This window comes from Desmodus rotundus, chromosome 8 (genome assembly GCF_022682495.2).
Source record: "Desmodus rotundus isolate HL8 chromosome 8, HLdesRot8A.1, whole genome shotgun sequence".
Taxonomy (NCBI): domain Eukaryota; kingdom Metazoa; phylum Chordata; class Mammalia; order Chiroptera; family Phyllostomidae; genus Desmodus; species Desmodus rotundus.
In genome coordinates, this window is record NC_071394.1 from 108,428,142 (window position 1) to 108,446,101 (window position 17,960).

Sequence of the window (17,960 nt, forward strand, 5' to 3'; positions counted from 1 at the left end):
TTCCCAAGAACAAATGGCCAACAGATATATGAAAAGATGCTCAACTTAGCAGCTATAAGAGAAATGCAAATCAAAACCACAAGAAGATACCATACCACCTCCCACCTGTTAGGATGGCTGTCATCGATAAGACAAGAAACAAGTGTTGGCGAGGCTTTGGAGAGAAAGGAACCCTTGTACGCTGCTGGTGGGAATTAGAGCCACTATGGAAAACCAAGTGAGTAGTTCCTAAAAAATTAAGAACTGAGCTACCATATGGCCCAGCAATCCCTCCTCTGGTTGTCTAACCCAAAATTTGAAAACATTTATTTGTAAAGATATATGTTCATTGCAGCATTGTTTACAGTAGCTGAAACGTGGAAACAATCTAAGTGTCCTTCAGTGGACGAGTGGATAAAGAAGACATGGTATGTATGTGTGTGTGTATATATATATATATATATATATATATATATATATATACACACAATGGAATACTACTCAGCCATAAAAAAGGATGGTGTATTGCCAGTTGCAACAACGTGGATGAATTTTGAGAGTATAATGTTAAACAAAACACATCAGATAGAAAAGGACAAGAACCATATGTTCACTCATATGTGAGATATAAAACAGAAAGCAACCAATGAACAAACAAAACAAATAAACTCATATAGACATAGACTAAAATTTGGGTGGTAAGCATCATCAAGTCTATAATACATCATCTGCTACAGATTACAGATGATGTATTATAGACTTGTACACCTGAAACTTATGTAATGTTATTAACCAATGTTGACCCTCATTAAGTTTAATTTTTTTAAATTATATTTGGAAAAATAGCATCATTGACTTGATGTTTGGCTAGACAAAATTCTTCACATAAAAAGCATAGCATCCTTAAATGAATACCTCTTCTGAGTTTATAAAGCCTGTTATAGAGGTCCTTAGATTACTAAAATAATTAAATATTTTCTTTATTTATTCAGAGTTGTCTATTTTGGTGTAAACTACATAAGTCCCAGTACCTCGTGGAACTCAATTCAAAATAGTTTGGTATTTACTGGACTCTGGGGTCCAGCGACTGACCCTCACTCTGGGGGAAGGTGGAGTTGGGCAGAGGCATGATACAAGGTGAATCAGCTCTAGCACCAGACAGGCTCGACCCAGCTCTGCCATGGCAGTGAACAAATTGTGTGCTCCCTCTAAGCTTCTGTCTTCCCATCATAAAACGGAGGCATGTTCCCTTTAAAGGTTTTTGGAAAGGTTAAATAAGGTAGCATGAGATGAATCATATGTAAATTCAAATTTGTGTATAGAGATGGTGACAAAGAAAACCCGGGGAGCCATAACAGTTAGGGTGCAAGGGTGGCCAGCGAAAGCCTCTCCCATCAGTGTATGCACATACTGTTCCCCCAAAAAGGTGGAGTCTATTTCCCTTCCCGTTGAACCTGGACTGGCCTTGCGACTGGCTTTGAGTAACAGAATGTGACTAAAGTGACACTTAATAGGCATGACAACTTCTGCTTTTGCTTTTTCTTGGAAGCCAACTGCTACATAAAAAAGTCTGGACTGTTAAATAGGCCACAGAGAGGGGAAGCAGCCAGCCCCCAGGTATCGGTCTATCTGAGATGAGGCACTAGAGATGAGAGTAAGGCCAGTCTGGATCATCCAGCCTCATTCGGGCCTCCAGAGGATGGCAGTCACAGAAATGACCCCAGGTGGGACCAGCTGAAGAAATGCCCAGATGAACCCAGCCCAGAGTACAGATTCCTGAGCAAACAACATGGCTGTTGTTTCTGCCTTCAGGATCCTGAAGCCACTAGGCTGTGGGATGATTTGTTATGCAGCAATGGCTAACTGATACAGGATTTATTAGAAAAACTTTTGAAAGCATAAAGAATATACTTGGCTCACATTCAAAATAAACAGGCTTATGTTCAAAATAAAGAGGGGGCACTCCCACTTAGCTGCTCCCAAGTGTTTAATGGAAGGATCTGTGATTGTTGGCTAAACTCAGCCAGGAAATTCTGAGCTTGGTCTTGTTGACAGTTGGAACCTCGGTGCCAGCAGTGGGCTTTTGGGGGCTTGAAGAAAGATGTAGTCTACCTGGGAGGAAGGTGACTCTTGAGTGACTTTGGTGCCAGAATCTGGACTTTCAGCATCCAGCTCAGACCCCCCACTCTGAGTAGCCAGAGTGATTCATTCCCTCCCTCAGCATGCAGACTTCACCAGCGAGCATGAAGTCGCCACGGATGATATCAATATTGTCCTGCTTGGGACACCTGCTGGTGTTGTTCTTGAACTTCTTCTAAACCACCTCGTGTTGCTATTTAACCTGTGTTAACGTCCCTGAAGATGGGGGACTGTTCCATAGCTCCGTGGGGACCCATTGGGCCCCAGGACGATCAGTCCCTGTCACCTAATAACAGGTCCTGAACGATATCAGGTCAAGTTGATGAAATCATACCATTGCAGGGGTGAAAAGAAAGTAGGAAAAGTGGCATAACTTTTATGCTCCAGCCACACTGAACAACGTGCACCTCTCAGCACCCCTCTGTGCCTTTGCGCATGCCGCTGGGGGGCCCAGGCCTGGTACAACAGAGGGCTCTGGTGAGTCTAGTGAGAGAGTGAGGGTCTATGGACCGGAACACTGGAGGCTGAATGTACTCATTCGGGCCACTAGGGGGCAAGTCACTGCTGAACAAGGTTATTTCAGAAACCTCTACCCTTTGGGGAGGCCGCAGCACAGAGGTACTTATAAGCCCTCAATACCTATTCAATCGTTTTCTTGTAAATTTCCATTTCCCATGTAGCATGTGTTTTAAGAGCCTATTTTTTGTGAGGTTTCCCTAATTGACTGAGGCAGAAATTATTATCTTTTCTTCAAACCTTCTTGGAAGAGCTCTGAATCTTTCATAATCTAATAACACAGGCTATTAGGTTTTTCCAGAAGGAAATTATTGTATATTTGTAAAAGGCTTATACCAATAAGTCCAATCAACGGCAGAGCCTTCCTCCTCAGGCCTTGTCGGTGGGGCTGCATACTGAAGGACAGCCTGGGCTACCCACCAACACTTACCACGCCCATGCCATCTCACTCGGAAATTCTGCAGAAATGCTCACTCAACTGCAGCGGTTAGGTGCAAGGGTGTTCACGACAGCCTCGAATGTGAAACGGCCTAACTCTCCACGAATGTGGGATTGTTGAGTAACTCACAGAACGTCCATCCAGTCAAACACTACACAGTCACGACCAAGGGTAAGGTCATCTCTGTAATAAACGACACTGGAAGAGCTGGTCTTCCATATGCGAAACAAGCAAAAATGAACCTTAACCCTTACTTTGCCCCATACATAAAAATTAGCTCAAAGTAGATCATAGACCTAAATGTAAGAGCTAAAACTATTAACGCTTCTAGAAGAAGACAGGAGAAAATCTTAGTGACCCTTGGATTAGGCAAAGATTTCTCTTTTTAAATTAAAAAAATGTTAGCCCTGGCTGGTGTAGCTTAGTGGACTGAGTGCAGGCCTGCAAACTGAAAGGTCCCTGGTTTGATTCCCAGTCAGGTCACAGGCCTGGGTTGTGGGCCAGGTCCCCACTGGGGGTGTGTGAGAGGCAACCCTGATCAACATATCTCTCACACATCAATGTTTCTCTCCCTCTCTTTCTCCCTCCCTTCCTCTCTCTCTAGAAATAAATAAAATCTTTAAAAAAATTAAATACAAATTGGATAATTCAAGTTGTGCCACATGATGTTTTGATATAAACATACATTGTGAAATGATTACTACAGTCAAACTGTTAACATATTCATCACTTCATATAGTTACCTTTCTTCGTAGTGAGAACACCCACGAGCTAATCTCCTAGAAATGTCAAGTGCACAGTACAACAGTATTAACTACAGTCAGCAGGCTGCGGGTTAGACCTCTGGGGCGTACTCATCCTGCATAAGTTAAACTCCGTGCTCTCTGACCCACAGCTCCCCACTCCCCCCCACCTCCACCCCTGGTAACCATCACCTTACTCTCTGCTTCCATGAAAAAAAATGTCTTAACTACGACAAAAAAAATCACAAACGATAAAAGAAAAAAAAATGCTAAACTAACCTTCATCAAAATTTTAAAACTTCTGCTCTTCAAAAGACAATGTTAAATTGAATAAACGAGCCAGAGACTGGGAGAAAAAAATTGCAAAACATGTATAGCAAAAGTCTCATATTCAGAATATATAAAGAACGTCTATGACTCAATATAATAAAACAAACACCCAATTAAAAGAAATGGGCAAAAGGTGCGAATAAATACTTTACCAAAGCAACTATATGAACGGCAAAAAAAGCACATGAAAAGACAATCAACATCATTAGTCATTAGGAAAATGGAAAATGAAAACCATGATGAAATACAACTACATACTACTAGAATGGCTAAAATTGAAAATACGGACAATTTTAAGTACTGAAACTAGAAACAACCCAAATGGCTACCAACTGGTGAGTGAATAAACAAAGGGCGTGCAGTGCAGTACGAAGCAGCAGTAAAAGGCAATGACCTACAGAAACAAGTAACACAGATGGATCTCGACGCATGACGCTGGGACCAACACAAAAGGCTACATACTAAATACTTCCACTTACACGGCGTTCTGCAAAAGGCAAACTATGGGAATGAGAACGACGGATTGGTGGCTACCAGGGGTTAGAGCTATAAGAAAAGAATGGACTGCAAAAGGAACTTTTTTTGATGATAAAAGTGTCCTTTATATATATATGTAATTTATTTATTTATAGAGAGAAGGGAAGGGAGGGAGAAAGAGAGGGACAGAAATATCAATGTGAGAGAGAGACATCAATTGGTTGCCTCCTGTACACGCCCTCAGAACAGGGACCAACCCCGAAACCCAGGCGTGTGCCCTGACCGGGAATCAAACCAGCGACCTTTCCCTTTGTAGGACAACACCCAAGCAACTGAGCCACGCTGGTCAGGGCTAATCTTTATCTTGATTGGAGTGTTGTCTACTTAGTCAAAACTCACCAAACTGTACTCTTAACAAGGGTGAGTTTTATTTTATGTAAGTTTTCCCTAAATAAACTTGACTTTAAAAAAATAAGAAAAAGGTCCTTCACATTTATGCACTGACATGGAAGGTCACCCATGAAATACTGTGGAGTGACATTGCAAATTTGCGGTCATCCAACCAAACGCACAAGCAAACAAGCAAATCTGCTTCCCCATGATTTACGCGTGCACAGAGGACCTAGACGACAAGGACAGCACACCTTTGGGGATGGAAACGTGAGCAATGAGAGGAGGGAAGCTTTCCTGTGCAACCTTATACACATTTGTGGAAATGTTTACAATGCGCATTACTTAACTTGTCGTTGGAAAATAAAAGTCTTTTTAAAAATAAAACCAAATTCTTGGCAACTTAGGAATTAAGAAGAAGGAAAAAAAAAGAAGAAAGACATCTTTCCTGCACATCTGAGGTCCACAGAGCCCCTGCCGACACGCAGAAAGGAGGGGGCAGACCGTGCTGGGCCGGTCTTGGCAGAGAACAGAGCTCTGAGCCTGGTCGTTCTGGTCCAGAATTTTAACCATGATTCTGTTACTCTAAAGTCCTGGCTACCCCGCCCCCCCCCACCCCCCACTGGCAGCTGCATCAGCAGGAGGGAGACAAGCCTGGGCAGCTGAGGAGCCCTGGGAAAGTCCCTTCTCACAGCTCCCTGTGCCCTGGCAGCTCAAGTTAAATCAGAGCTGGAACTGATGGAGCCTCAGATGCGAAGGAGAGATGACCAGAGAACCTGGAGAACTAGTAAGTCTAGTGAGACTAATCAGACTCACACAAACATTAAGCCTGCAGTTCCATCTGCAGGGCAGGGAGCTTGGCCGTTCTCACTCTTTCAGGGAAGACTTTGGCACTGGGCTGATCTTGAGCCACCTGGATGCAAACACATAATGACAATGACTTACCCAACACAATGTTTCCCAAACTGCTGGAGATCCAACCATTCTAAGAGATACTCCGTTTTTAAAAAAGCCAAGGCGTTCACCTAAACTGAGAACTGCTGCCCATTTTATGCAACTTATATTGGAAATTTACAATGTATATCAGCATACCAAAGCCACTGGGGAATCCTGCAGTAAAGAAACCCATTTACTTTGCTTTTATCCCGAGAAATATTTGACGCTTAGAACGACTTTTAATTCCTATTATGTATTTAATTCCTTTGTTTCTTAGCTGTTTTATACAGTAAACATGTTAGTGGTGCATTAAATAGAGGCTTTATTTTTTATAAAATCCTTTTTTCTTTCATTTGGTGTTCACAAGGGAGGCAGTGGGACTAGACTTATAATTGCCACTTGATAGATGGGAAAACTGAGAGTTATGTGAGCTTCTGGGGGGTGGAGGCAGAGATTTATCACATTTGTCTGGCAGGCGGAGCAATTACTGGCAAGACTGAACCTGAACCCCCTGTGCTGCCCAGTGGCACATCCAGCCAGATGTCAGCTCCCAGGCTGCAGAGCTAGACTGGCTCCCCAAGGGGACAGCAACCAACTTTCACTTGAACCTGGACTCAGAAATGCTGTGAGTCCCAGAATTGTTCAGCTCTGAAATGCAAAACCACATTCTTGGGAGGGAGACAGGGAAGTCACAGCTTTTATGATGGGAAGTCAGGGAGGCCTGGAGACCTCAGAGGAGATCCCAAAATGGTTTATGACAACCAAGGATCCATGGTTCTTGAACTGAAACCCATAGAAAGGGAAAACATCCTGAGCAAAGCCAGTTTGCTAATGTTACTTATTTCAAGAATCACAGAAATAACAAATCTCAGCCTCATTCTCATAGGTGGGGTGGTAGGTTTGCTCCAGATTTCCCCTAGGGTGAACCCCAGAAAACTTAATTGACATTCACTTCATTCTCTCCTAACCAGTCCAAATGCATGTTCCTCGTTTACTACTTACCGTGTTGTACTTACCGTGTGTTCGCTGCAACGTTTTAGTTTCATGTATTTATTGGCAAAACATTCCTACCCCCAACCCCATCGACTCCCTCCCACCTCAACCCAACGCCCCCAATCCACCCCCCACCATCATCCACCTGGAGACAACAGTCCTTCTTGTATTCCAAGAGATTGGATGGGGTGGGGAGGAAGGCCTGCTTCACTGTTTGAGTTGGCCCAAGGTGAAGACAAAGCATCGTATTCAAAGCTTGGATCCAGTCTCTGCACAGCTGAAGGTGGATCTCAAGGGAGTGTGACTGTGAGGTTCGGCAAGGCCCTAGAGCAGGACCATTCCTAACACATGGATAGGCCAATGGCGATCAAGACGCCGAAATAAAGAGTGGGGAAGGGTCACTGCCCTTGCCACACATAAGTATGCACGTTCCCGTCCCATTGTGGGAAGGGAGACCTTGGCCAATGTGAGCAGTAAAAGGGAGCTGATGGGAGCATTTTTAAATCACAGACTTTTAGGAAACAATAACCTAAGAGATGGAGAACATACACGGGCACTGCAGCCCCACGCTGCTTGGAGTCCACATTCCAATGAGACCCTGTAATGCCTGTAATCAGGAGGTTCTCCCCTCCTGCAGGCTGTGGTGGAGCAAACTATGCAAACCTGGGGCACATCCTGTATTTAATCCACTCCTTAAAATCTTAAAGTACCTTAAAAACACTCAGCCACAGGGAGAGGGCCATCTGCAAGGCTAAAATATATACCCACACAATCTGGGATAAGAGGAACAGGTGACTTTTTTTTTAAGAACTAGAGAGAGAACATTTTTCCATTCAGTTATCATGGATTATGTGATTACCTGTTTCCTTATATACAGTTACCGAATGTAACTGGATGTCTGCTCAGGAAGTAGGTGGATGAGGCTAACCTGGAGAAGATGGAAACAGAAAAAGAATGATTCAGGAAGGGGAGAGAGGTTAGGGGATTCACTCATTCATTACTCATTCATTCAACAAATATTTACTGAGTTCCTTCTGCACTCCAGGCAAAATCTGGAGTTGAGAATTCAGTGTGAAATGAATCTACAAATTTCTTTGTCTTCAGAAATTTACATTTCAGTGGGAGTCTCAAAACAGATGAGAAGAATATATGTGTTACTAGAGAGGGGGCCTGGCCCCCAGAGGGTCTGCTCAGGGCCTGCCAGTAGTGTGTGGTTCTTGACTTCGTGCAGGAAAGCTTTCACAACACGAGTCCAGGTGATTTCCAGAGGACATTTGTTAAAGCTGGAGACAGCGGAACACGGAAGGGCTCAGCACAGCAGAGGCTCCAGGAGAGCCTGGGCTGGGCTGCTTTAGCTCTCTGAGAGGTCAGAGAAAAGCGGCCTTGGGGACAGGTCAGGGGGTTAGCCCAGGACAAGCTGTGGCTGCCCATTGTCCCCCTGGTTGCAAGACTAGTGGGATCCCTTAGAGTTTAGGAGATGCAGGCCTGTGGGGGAAGAAGAGGGGACAGGGAAAGGTGTGAGCTGAGTCCTTTGTCTGGAGGCTTTCATCTCATTCTTGCTGGCAGGAATCTTAGAGGAGGTCACAGGGGAGGGTTTCAGCAGAATATTCATCAGTTTGCCAGGTGTGCCCTTTCAGGCTCCGGGTCCCTACTGATGGGTCAGTGCTGGGGCAGTGCCCTGGGTTGCCCACCTAGTTTGGCTGCATTTTGGGGCCTGGAGCTAAAATACACTGAGACCTAGATGGTATCTCTAGGGAGGCAACCTTCTGTATCAGGCTGTACAGGGCTCAGCCAGTTTGTTCAGTATCTGTCTCAGTTTCCCCACTCTACTGCACTTGCCAAGGAATTTTCCTAGCTTTTCACTCTCCTGCCTCACGTGTCCTAGTCCAGAGGCAGTCAGTGTAATGCAGAGCAATGGAGAGATATAATTAATCAGAGAGCCTCCCTGAAGGGAGGTAAGAGGTAAGAGCTGAAGGAGGTAAGGGCTGAGTTTTTAGTGAAGTTCCCAGAGGAGATTCATGGAAGAGGCTAAGGCAGTCTGACCGTAAGGGGTGGAAATGCTGGCACCAACCACGGCTCATTAAGCTCCTGTTATGCTTGTACATATGTTATTCCTTGAAAGCCTCACAGCAACTCTGTGAGGTGGGTGTCACTATACCCATGTCATCGATGAAGACACAGAGGCTGACAAAGGCAGTTTGGGTCATCTTTCCTTGGCCACAGAGCTGGTACGCAAAGCTGACCGCATACCGCAAAGCCTGTGCCTTTCACCCCACACCACCCAGCCCCGGGTCCAGATCCAGACACCACAGGGGATGAAGAGGCAGGCAAGGGAAGCTGTCCCAGCCCAAGGCACAGAGTGTGCCGGAATGAGCCCGATCACGGTTCTTCGGGCGCCAGTGGCAGGGCCTCTTGGCCAAAACGTCCTCAGAGGGTAACAGGATGAGCTGAGCTAAGGTGGGCTATTCCATATGCTTCTCATCTGCCTTGAGGGGCGGGGAACCGAGGCCAGACCTGGGTGAACAGCCCCTAGAAAGCCTCCTGACTCGTGCAGAGGAGAAAGACAGGTGGCCTTGGTGGATCTTTAAGGTAGAGTGCCCCTGCCCACAAGAAAAATGACCCTGTGAATGTCCTGGATTCTGACCAATCAAACCAATAATTCCTTTTCTTTTGAGAGGCATGGGGACATGGACTTAGAAGGGGGTAGCCTGGGGTAGAAGTGTGGGGAAAGGGGGTCTCCTCTTCAACAGTATGGACATACCCCTTCTAAAAGGCCTTATGTAACCCTTGGCCTTGTGGTAGGGGTGATCTAAACTATTCAAAAATAATACTTACATTTGCGTATGTGTATATGTACTAATTAACTGTAGCTGTAGCCTGTGCTTTTAACCTTGCAATATAATTATTTAGATACAGTCATATTTCTCTGAGTAATTATTAAATCCTTGAGCACAAGGCCCATGATTTCTTCATGTCTTTATTCCCCCAGATGCCGAATCTGGTACACAGCAGGCCTTTAATATAAGTGTTGGATGAATTCATGAATTGATCGGGATTGATCTGTATTGATCTGTACATGCAAAACAGATAAACTACAATGCAATGCATCCAAAACCTTTAGAGTAATTCAGCCTCAGTCAAGATTCACTTTGCAAGGTCTCAGAGCAGATTTGCCTCTTGCCAAGGTAACCATAAGTTTGTGGCTGCAGAGGCCTTAGCTTTTAATTAAAGGACACATGTAAGGCACCTTGCATGAAGTCCGGCCTGTACATGGGAGGGGCAGAGTCCCAGTGTGAGCTGGTGGCCGGGGCGTGCCTTGGCTGGCGACCATCTGTCTCTCCCAGGCTCTCTTTACCTCGAGCCAGACACCTTCCACGCCCAGCACGCCAGCTGGTCTGGCCCCCAACCCTCACAGACTAAAGGGTTAGGAAAAAGCTAGTTTTGTCCTACTGCCCACATAATTACTGTGTGCCCTTCACAGACTGTCTGTCGCCCCCTGGAGAACTGGCCAAAGCCAACATTTAGTTTGGCCACCTTTCTGCCACACCTCAGCACAGGCTGGGCTGTCAGTGTGCGCTCAGGAAAAGGCACATTGATCTGAACCAAACTGAATTAGCAAGGCCGGTTGGCAGCCGGGAAGTCATGTGCTGCTTTCCCAGACCAAGTAGAAATTATTTTTAGATTATTTACTGTTTGGTATTATCCATGCCACTGTTCCCTCCTATTAGGGCACATCAGAGAAAATTGGCTGCAGCCAATTAGTGGGTGTTTCACAAGTCATTTGTCAGTACTGGCCTGTGTGGTGTTGTTTGCACAAAGACAGACAACAAGAATGTGTGTACACAAAGAAAGGACCCACAACAAGAAGGCGACCATCTGCAAGCCGATGACAGAGGCCTCAGAGGAAACCAAACCTATGGGCACCTTGATTTTTGTGTCCTAGCTTCCAGAATTGTGAGAAAATACAGTTGGTGTGTAAGCCACCCAATCTGTAGTATTTTGTTAGGGCCGCCCTAGCAAATGAACACACGGGGTTAATGCATTTTCCAGTCACCTGTGGAGAACGGCGGTGTGTAACTGAGGGTACAGAGTATGTCAGGATCTTTCCCTCTGAAGACTATTCTTTAGGGGTTGTTGATGCTGCGTTTCCTGAAGCCAGAGGATCTAGACTGAATCGATGCCCCTCCCCACTGGTGGCCCTCACCGTACACACGTCACTGTGGGATTAATGAGGGAGGAAAGCAGGTCACCTTCTGCTGACTCACCTAGGGGAGCTTGGTCTGCGATTTTGAAAATGAAGACTGCAGTGTGTAAACCAAAATTTCCAAAGAGGTACAGAAAAGGAGAGACTTCATTCAGGTGAAACTGTTCCAAAGGCAGCCAGCCTCCTGTGGAAACCAAAAATGCATTGCACTGAGACAAAGGGGAGATTGCCATTCACAGGGAAAGTTTCTGCCACCCGCCCACATTCCTGATTGGCCCAGCTTTATGCAAATGAGGTTTCCAAATTCTAACAGTTCTGATTGGACTGAATAATGTAGTTTTGATTTGCCATTATACAACAGTTTTGATTGGTTGGCAAAGAGCAAATGAGAATATAATTGTGCAGTTCTGATTGGACAGGACAGGTCCTAGTCCATTGGTCAAAAGACAAAACCAGGGCTTCCCTACAGTGGTTGACTCAGATGCGCATATGTGGGAAGCCAAGGTTTGAGACTGAGGTTCTTCCTGGTATGCGGAGTACCTGAGGAACCCCTATCAGCAAATAGCTGCTGGATTCTTATTGTTTATAAAATGTGGCCCTGGGTTGACAATGAGGAGTCCATCTCAGAGGATAAATTCCTTCTTGGGGCTCATATCAAGTGAATCTTTATTCTCAGGGTCCACAGAGGAAGAGACTTCTCATTATGTTTGCCTTCATCATTGGCCTCAGTACCCAGAAGGAAGACCGTCTAGGCAACAAATCATTGACTAGCACAGCAACCAGCCTAATTCATTCGCCAAGAAGTCACCTTTTATTGGCACAAGTGCCACTCGGAAATGGTAGGCATTCTTCTCCCATCTTGTTGTGCCCTTTGGGAAGACAGTCAAACCCTGCAGCCTCAGCCGCTTCTCCTCAGGAGATTTTCTTGTCATCTCTTGCTCCTCCTGAAGGAAGGAAGCAGATAAACGATACGCCGATGGTGAAACATCTAGAAGCAAATGGCACACACCCTGTACTCACAAGTCTCATTTAGCATTGTTCCGGAAGTCCTAGCCAATGCCTCTAGGTAGGAGAAAGGAAGAATTGGTTTGAATAATTCATTAAGGTATGGCATTAATATATAAAATTGATACAAACAATACTTACATATAAAATAGTAGAATAACTTATTTCCAATAGCAACAGAACAGATAGGTGTTTAAAACATAGTTAACAAAAACTTTGTTGAGCTAATATTATGGAAACTCCACTGAGGTACAGAAAAAACACTTAAAAAAATTCAGATACCTTGTTCTTGAATAAACACAATCAATATTTTAAGATCCAATTTTCCAAATATTCATTTAATATTTAATAAATGTCCACTTAAAGCCATTGTGCATACGGGTGTCTTTTTGTTTTCTGTATTGCTGATGCTTTCACAGGACGCCTTGCAGACTCTGGAGGCACCGCCCCTCCCGTGTTAGTTAATCTTAGAGACAGCAAACAACTCTCCTTTAACATGCAAACTAACCAGCCCAGAATCCCAACCGCGCACATTCCAGGCCACTGTCACCCCACCCTCATCACTCCCAGGCCACACACCACATAACCAGGGGCAGCCCCTACAACCCAGAGCCAAGGGGCATTATTCAAACCAGCCAATCCTAAACTTGTTTACCTTTCTTCTCCTCTCTCTTCCCACGGAAACCACATCAGGGCTTCAGCCTACTTTCTCTCTGCCTGACGCCAAAGGCGTTTGCTCCCCTGGCCCTCGGTAAGTGCGTCCTCCTCTCAGGAACTGTAAGAACCATCTTTTCAATGGCGACTGTCTCCAGATCTGTTGGCCTTACTGAACCTCAGGTTTTTTTATTAGTACACTATGTTTTAAAACACATTCCAATAAAAATACCAGACTAAAGGTAATGTAGAAAAACAACCAAGGGAAGATAACCGTCAACATTTCGGAAAAGATCATGTCACCAGGGTGGGGGGCGGAGAGGAGGTAGATGGGGCGGCTGCTGGAGGACTGGCCCTGAGCTGTGAAAAAGTTTTATGAATGTAGTGGGTATAAATTTCAGTCCATTTTCAAATAAATATGAAAGAAATGTTTATTTTTAGTAATTCAACTTAATTTTAATTTTGGTCTACATCTCGCCAGGGTGGAAACTGAATTCAGTCATGTCAGGGCATTGTGACTTCCCCCGGCCCTTCCACCCTCGTCCCCCCCCCACTGCTCTAAGAACTGTTGGGCTTCCCTAATATGCAGGCACTGGGGTGGGCTTCTGATTCTTGCTGGCTCAGCTACTCATCTATCCATCCTACATCCTTGTTTGAAGTTGTTTGCAGCAGCTTTTGAGATAGTCACGCACTGCCTAAGGACATTTCATAATGCTACGGTAGTTCCTTGAGATTATAATGCAGCTGAAAATCCCTATTGCCTAGAGATTCTGTAGCCATTGTAAGGCCATAGTGCAATGAGTTGTACTGTTTTGTGCTGGTCTTAGTCTTATGGGTAGAAATTCAATGGGTTAGAAATGCCTGGTGACCCAAAGCGGCACTAACCTGGGCCCTGATGACCTTCCCACAGACCAGTCTTACAACTGGATCCGACCCTTATGGTTCTTAGTATGACTGCAAGACACCCTTTAGCAATAACCATTAGGAAACTTTGAAGTGAAAAAGTTTATTACCTATAGGCCCTGGAGCTACAAGGCACGCCAGGAGGCACACAGCGAAGTACAGGGCAGAGAGAGAGACCACATACAGCGGCCTGGGGTGCTGTCTTTACTGGGGTCGAGAGTGAGCGCACAGGGTTTCACGGGCTTACTTTTTATTGGTGAATTGAAAATATAAGAGGGAGAATTTAAAGATGGGAAGAGAAAAAAACTAGTAGCCAAATGATTAGTTATCAAAATCAGACAAGATCTCTAAACCAATGGAGCCTCCGTGGGGGAGGCGGCTGGCTCTTCATCCGCTGTGTAGTGAACAGTGTGTTTCTGGGTCCTTCTCTGAAGCAGATGTCTCTTTGAAACGGATGTCTCAGCAATCAGAGCGGAAGTCAGGCACCTGCGTTACAAAGAGAAAAGCCCACGGGGCTTGTGCTGCGATTCCTCAGGTGTTTGTGGATGCTGGTGTACCCGAGACTGCTGTGCTGTCAGCCTGTCACAGCACAGCACCTCCAATTATAGTGGCTACACGACAGTTTGGGTAGGAAGTGCACTCTGTGATGTTCGCACAATGAAACCCCCTAACAACACATTTCTCCGAGTGTATGGCTGTATAAACCCCTCCTAAGTCACCTGCCCCACAAGAAAACGTCTGTCATGTTTATATCTTTGTGCCGAGTGGAAGTGGATTCTTCAGGGGCAATCTCGGAGGAGCTTGCCAAACAGGAGAAAGAGGGCGCAGGACCTAGAAGATGAAGGGTGGGGGTCATGGGTAACTGAGTCGAGTTGGGGAGGGAGATGGGAATTCAATTCACCAGGAACATCGAACTTTGTGAGTAGTGAGCGAGGCACACACGGCGGGGAGGAAGCTTAATAGAGGGGGGGACTCTTGAGCTGGACTTTGAAGGATACAGCTGATTCCCATGGTGAGAACTGGGTGGGAGTGCACAGGGCCCTGCAGTGGAAACTGCGTGAGCAAAGCTCAGGCTGAGGTGAAACCAGGTCTGACATCCTGAGCCCACGTCGGCCACTGGAGTGACGAGGCAATTCCCAGGAACATGCTGGGCGCGGGGCATGAGCCTTGGAAAGAACCGTATGGCTGGGCTGTAGGTTTACCCACAGAGCTGGCTGCAGTTACCACTGGAGAGAAGGGAAGAAGTTATGGATGATGCTGTCCATGGAGATACTGTGTTGGCCAAAAAGTTCGTTTGGTTTTAAAGTAAAACTAAAAGACACATTTTTCATGTTCACCAGTTACTTTCTTGAACAATGTATTCTCCATTTTTGTTCCACTACCTTCTGCCACCTTTCAGGCAACTTCATCATTCCATCTTCCCAAAAGTTCTTATCTGTTTGAGTCAAGAACTATTCCAGGTACCTTTCGCTGTCTTCCAGAGAATTAAAATTTCTTCCATTAAGAGAATTTTGTAAAGACCAAAATAAATGGAAATCCAAAGGGGCAATGTCTTGTGAATACAGCGGACGAATCAGAAGTTCCCAGCCAAGCTGTAACAGCTTTTGCCTGGTCATCAGAGAACCACGCGGCTTTGCATTATCCTGATGGAACACTACGCATTTTCTGTTGACTAATTCCGGACACTTTTCGTAGAGTGCTGCTTTCAGTTGCTCTAATTGGGAGAAGTAGTTGTTGGAATCAATCGTTCGGTTTTCCGGAAGGAGCTCATAATAGAGGACGCCCTTCCATTCCCATCATATACACAGCATCACCTTCTTTGGATGAAGACTGGCCTTTGGTGTGGTTCGTGGTGATTCATTTCACTTGCCCCACAACCTCTTCTGGTTCCACATTATTGTAAAGTATCCAGTTTTCATCGCCCATTACAATTTGTTTTAAAAATGGAACATTTTTGTTACGTTTAAGTAGAGAATTACATGTGGAAATGCAGTCAAGGGTTTTTTCGCTTCTTCAGGCCCCAAACACCAAAGCAATAACAAAACCAAGCTGGTGCAAATGATTTTCAATGCTTGATTTGGATATTTTGAGTATGTCAGCTGGCCCCCGCGTGGTATAATGTTGATCATTCTCAATTAATGTCTTGATTTGATTGCTACCAACTTCAACTGGTCTATGGAACCTTCACAAACCACTTTTGACCCATTCGATCAGTCACAGCACCTTCTCCATACACTGCACAAATCTTTTTTTGTGTTTCAGTTGCATTTTTACCTTTCTTGAAATAATAAAGCATAATATGCCGGAAATGTTGCTTATTTTCTTCCATCTTCAATATTAAAATGCTACACAAAAATTCATCAATTTTGATGTCTTTTTAAAAATGCATGCTGATATGACAACTGTCACAATACAATCTAACAAACTTGTTTCGAATGAAGTTAAAGACAACTAAGCACTGCTAGAGTCATCTTACAGAAAAAAACTGAACCCACTTTTGGACCAGCCCAATATTTATAAGCCTGAGTCAAAACTTAATGTGTTCCTATCAAACTTTGAAACTGGACAACCAGGGTTTCTAGATGTGTCTTTCTGCTCCCTAACTGGAGGGGTAACCATACGACCTGGGTTTACTGACCAGCTAGCCCTTTCCTGGAAGAAGAGGCCTCGGAGGGGAGGGAATGTCCAAGATAATCCTGTGAAAACCAGAGGTCTAGGCAGTCCTGCCTGTCAGATGAATCCAAGGTGTACTTTAATCTGTGTCTTATCTACAGGAGGAATTCCTAGGCTCTTCAATTTCCATCATCCACATTACTCCATTATTCACATTAGTAGCAAGTAGAAAACGCAACCAGAAAACACAAGATGATTCCAACTGCATATATAGCAGTCAGCAGAGTCAGTTTCATCAGGGTTCCTCAGTCATAATTCTCATCTGGAATTTAACTGGTTTCCCACTTTCTTAATACAGTCATATGAAATCCGATCCTAGTCTTTCTAAATTTACATTTATTTACTTCTTCCCCACTGCCTAGTTAAGTGTTTAGAAAACAGTAAAGAAACTGAAATATTTTTGGATTTAATATTATTTTCACTTTCTTTCAGTGTTCAGTACTCTCATTTCTTTGTAATAGATTTGAAACTTCCTAAAAATATACTCACTTCACATAAGCTGAACTACTTCAAAGGTACATGTGTGCAATAACCATAGAAAGGATCCGCTGAGCTATTTCCAACCATCGTGAATTCTTATTCGGCTATTATTTAGTGGACCCCTGCAGAACAGGTGGCACTATTAGGAAGTAAAACACACACAGCCTTTTTTCCAGGAAATGACTAATCTACTGGGAGAAGTAAAACCCACTGACTTGAAACTTGAAACCACACTGCTAAACAGGATGTAATTCCAGCCAGTGTTTTCCTCTTCTCTAAGGTCACATCTTTCTAAAACACTGTGGCGTTCATTGAGTGCCTTCTATATGCATGGCATTGGGCTAGAAGCTTTTGGATAGCCTTTTTTAAAAAAGATTTTATTTATTTATTTTTAGAGACAGGGGGACAGAGGGAGAAAGACAGAGAGAAACATCCATGTGTGAGAGAAACATCAATCAGTTGCCTCTTGCACGCCCCCAACCAGGATCCTGGCCCACAACTCAGGCATGTGGCCTGATGACCAAGAATCAAACTGGTGACCTTTCAGTTCACAGACCAGCGCTCAATCCACTGAGCCACACCACCCATGGATGGATTGCTTTATGAATCCCCAAACAACCCCATGAAGTAGAGCCCTGGCCAGGTGGTTCAGCTGGCTGGAGCATCATCCCGGGCATCAAAAGGGTTGTGAGTTCAATCCTGGGTCAGTTGGGGTGTATACAGGAGACAACCAATCACTGCTTATCTCTCTTCCTTTCCTTCCTTCCCTTCCTTCCCTTCCTTCCTTCCATCCTTTCTTCCGTCCTTCCTCTCTTTCTCTCTCTCTCTTTCCCCCCTTCCTCTCTCTAAAACCAATAAACATGTCCTCAGGTGAGGATTAAAAAAATAAAAATAGAGCTCTTTTAAAAAAACATTAGTAGAGAAACTAACCATAAGAAATCATGTCCCACCCTACATTCTTAGTTTTCCTAAATCAAGAAAACAGTCACAATCTTTGAAAACTGAGCTTTCAACGCTCAGAGTTTATGAAGTACTTGATAATTCAACATACTAGGATCGCAGAGTGTTTATTCTTTAAAAAGGGGGTCAAGATGTTTTA

General features: G+C 44.5%; 1 protein-coding gene across 4 annotated transcripts in view; it reads right to left on the reverse strand.

Moving 5' to 3' along the window:
* Nucleotides 1-5,829: 5,829 nt before the first annotated feature.
* HACL1 (2-hydroxyacyl-CoA lyase 1) overlaps nt 5,830-17,960 on the reverse strand; it is a 57,120-nt gene continuing 44,989 nt past the window's right edge. For all 4 annotated transcript variants that reach the window (XR_006656227.3, XR_006656229.3, XR_006656228.3 and 1 more), the window contains exons 17-20: nt 11,955-12,090; nt 11,208-11,330; nt 7,802-7,870; nt 5,830-5,926 (exon numbers count right to left, since the gene is read on the reverse strand). The gene's annotated coding sequence lies outside the window, so the exon portion shown is untranslated. The remainder of the gene's footprint in view (nt 5,927-7,801; nt 7,871-11,207; nt 11,331-11,954; nt 12,091-17,960) is intronic.